Genomic DNA, 3,630 nt, shown 5'->3' on the forward strand with positions numbered 1-3,630 from the left:
CAGACCTCCTCTTCTGCACAATTCTTGCGTATCTGCAACAAGTTTCTTAGCTTCTTCTACTGAGGGAACGCTCGTTAATCCATCATCCACGTAAAAGTTATTTTCGATGAAGGATGATGCCTCAGGATATTCCTCTCTATGTTGCCGAGCTAAGTACTTCAACCCAAAGTTGGCACATCCTGGGGAAGAGGCGGCGCCAAAAAGATGGACCGCCATCCGGTACTCCTTTGGTTCCGTTTCCAGATCTCCGGCCTCCCACCAGAGAAATCGCAAGTAGTCGCGCAAGTCAGGATGGACAGAGAATTGATGGAACATTTTCTCAATGTCGCAGATCACAGCTACGGCTTCTTTTCTGAAGCGACAGAACACTCCCACCAAGGAGTTGATCAGGTCAGGGCCAGTCAATAGTTCATCATTCAAAGAGATTCCCCGATATTTGGCTGAACAATCGAACACAACCCTCAGTTTTCCTGGTTTCTTTTGGTGATACACACCGTGGTGTGGTATGTACCATGCCGTCTGTCCCTCAGGTATTTGGGGGGCCAACTCTGCATTACCCTTCAATAGCATATCTTCCATGAAAGCCGTGTACTGGTCTTGATAGTCTTTGTTGGCCTTCAATTTTTTCTTTAAATACTGCAGACGGATCATGGCCAACCTTTTGTTGTTGGGTAGGGCCGGTGGATTGCTCGTTTTGAAGGGGAGAGGCATCTCGTAGTGTAAATCCTTCTTCTGCCGGATATGGTCACTGAGGAGTTGCACAAAGTGAACATCGTCTTGGGATACATATTTATCCTTATTTTCGAACCTCCTTTCATTAAAATCTGACTCCAAGATTGTCAGCACATCAGTGGGTGATGGAGTTGGTATTTCCTTTACTGCAATTCGATGAACATAACTCTGGTTCCCTGGCCGATCCAGATGTGGATTTGAGGGGCCCACTATACTCCAACCCAAGACGGTTCGTTGAGCGAAGGGGTCGTTATCATCTCCAGTAATTACCTCAATGGGTGCTAGTGCTGCAGGGCAGTCAGTTCCAATTAGTAATCCTACCGCACAGTCCTGCAATGGAGGCAGTTGGTTTGCTAGATGTTTCAGATGGGGCCATTGCAGAGCCGTATTTTTGGTGGGGATATAAGACTTATCCACCGGAATGAAATTGCGTGTGTAGGCATGATTTAGCTGGATCAGTTTCTCAGAGCGCAGACCTCTAACCTGCAGTCCTCGGACATTCATGCTGGCAGTAACAGAGTCAATAGCCGTCATGGTGCTGAGTTTAAGATGCACAGGCTGCGTGTCCACTTTCAGCTCTCCGAGGAGATCTTCTAAAACAAATGTGGAGTCACTCTGTGTGTCAAGTAGGGCGTAGGTTAAAACCTCCCTCTGTGGCTCCTCCGTAGATGAAAGTAGGACCGGAACAATGCTTGAAGTGGCAGAAGCCCGTTGGAATACTGTATGCGCCGTGGCGGTATGGATCTCTCCACCTGTATGGTTATCCGAGGAAGTAGACTCCTTCACCGTTTCTCCCACCGGTCTCCTATCTCTGTCGATGTGTAGACAAGTTGGATGAGGTCGTTCACATACGCTGCAGGTATGGCGTCTCTTGCATTCTTTGCTTACGTGACCCTTTCTTAAGCATCCGAAGCATAGGTTATTTTCAAAGATGTAAGCTTTCTTGTCTTCCAAAGATTTATTTGCAAAAGTGGGGCAGGTAGCAATACCATGGGCTTCCTTGGTGCAAATGGGGCAGGTGAATACAGGTTTTGGGTGTGGATCCTTCTGCGTGCTGGTGTTAAAGGCTCTAGTTATTTTAGATGTTCTGTCACCTATTGGTCTGCTCTTCACCAAGAAGGGAGATGCGATAGGATTGCAAGCTATACCAGCTTCCGTTTGAAGGAACTTCGTAAAATGGGTGAAGCTGGGGTAATCACCAGATGCATCCATCTCCTTTGCCACCACTCTGCTCCATCTACGGACGATCCAGTCCGGTAGCTTCTTGAGGATCTTATGATTCTCCTCGCAATCATTTAAAATTGATAATCCTTTGACGTAAGGCATTGCTTCCACACAGCTCTGCAAGAAGTCAGTAAAGTCCCGTAATGCAAATGGTTCATCTGCACCAATATTAGGCCATTTCATTAGCTTGTCTCTGAAAGCTTTCTGTACAATGAACGGGTTTCCGTATCTCTCGCGTAATACCCTCCAGGCTCCATTGTATGCCTCCTCTGAATTTCTATAGAAGAACCCTTCCACTGATCTGAGGGCTTCTCCAGCTAAATAGCGTTTGAGATAAAACATTTTTTCAGTTGCAGATAGTGGCTGTCTATCGATGAGTGCCATAAAGGACATTTGCCAGTCCACAAATTCCAATGGCTGTCCTGAAAAGATGGTTGGTTCAGGAGCCGGGAGACGGTTAGTACTTAGAGAGTTTATGAGTGATCTGGTTAGATCCTCTGTATCCAGAGTGACTGGTTGTTTGCTGGCTGTTCGTGCAGGCTGGGATGTAATTGGCTTTGGAGATGTAACAGTCGGAGTAGTAGAAAGTGGTTGGTTATTGGTTGGATTGTAGCAGGGCTCAAAATCGCTGTCAAAGTTGTTATAGGCCTGGACCCGTGCTGCTGCTACTCTGACGTCCTTCTGGACTTTGAGCTGCTTTATTTTTGTTTTTGCTTCTTGTAGTTTTGCTTTATGAATTTGAATTTCCTGTAGGCATCTTTCTTTCTCTTGTTTTGCAGCCAGATCTGCTTGAGCGTCAGCACGCTTACTGGAGGCTCTGGAGGAAGAATTGGAATGATCACTGATAATAGATGTGGCTATGGATGGTGTTTCTGGTTGCAATGTATGAGTTCCACGTGATGGATTGCGGCTTTCTGCTTCATCTGGTGTTGAAATTTCAGTTTCTGTTACAGTGTGTCCGAAAATAGAGCCATGGTCGCCCTTGTTTAAGGCTATCCTGACCCTTGCTTTAGCAAGCTGCTCATTGAATGGTTTATTAATGGTTTCCAGGTGTTTGTTTGCCATGTCACATATTTCGGTGGTGATGGTGATGCAAGAGTCCAGTTTCTTGACAATATCCGGAATTGGAGAGCAGTATTGTTGAAGAGATTCGTAAATTTCACTTATTGCGTTGTGCTTGTTTTGAATGATACGTTTTATTTCATTAAGGTCCTCCGATGAACAAAATGTTTTCAAAGCTGTACGGATTCCTCTGGCCGAGTGAGTCCATGAGGTGTAAGCCTTTGTAAATGCCTTTTCCAATTTCCTCAGTGTCTCTTCCTGCATCTGCTGGCCCTTCTCTGTTAGGGTTTTTTCACGTGTGCTTGATCTGACCTGTTGTACAGTGGTCACTCCATGTTCAGTAGGATCTTGAGTGTTGTCAGCTGTCCCTTGGGTTTGAGTAAGGGCCTGTGTGTGAACCGTTGGCTCTCCGTTTTCAGACATTTTGTTTAAATTTCCACAATTCGTTTCAGAACCATAAACCACAGGAATTTATAAGACAGACCACAACGCTTTAAACACTCAAACAAAATATGTCAGAACAAACCAACCAATAAATGTCATTACTCAAAGGTCCCCTTCAATTTATTCATCAGCTTCAATACCATAGAACCTTTAAAGCAGAACCTTAAT

Source organism: Gymnoscopelus microlampas (assembly GCF_963454915.1).
Source record: "Gymnoscopelus microlampas genome assembly, chromosome: 1".
In the NCBI taxonomy this organism is placed as follows: domain Eukaryota; kingdom Metazoa; phylum Chordata; class Actinopteri; order Myctophiformes; family Myctophidae; genus Gymnoscopelus; species Gymnoscopelus microlampas.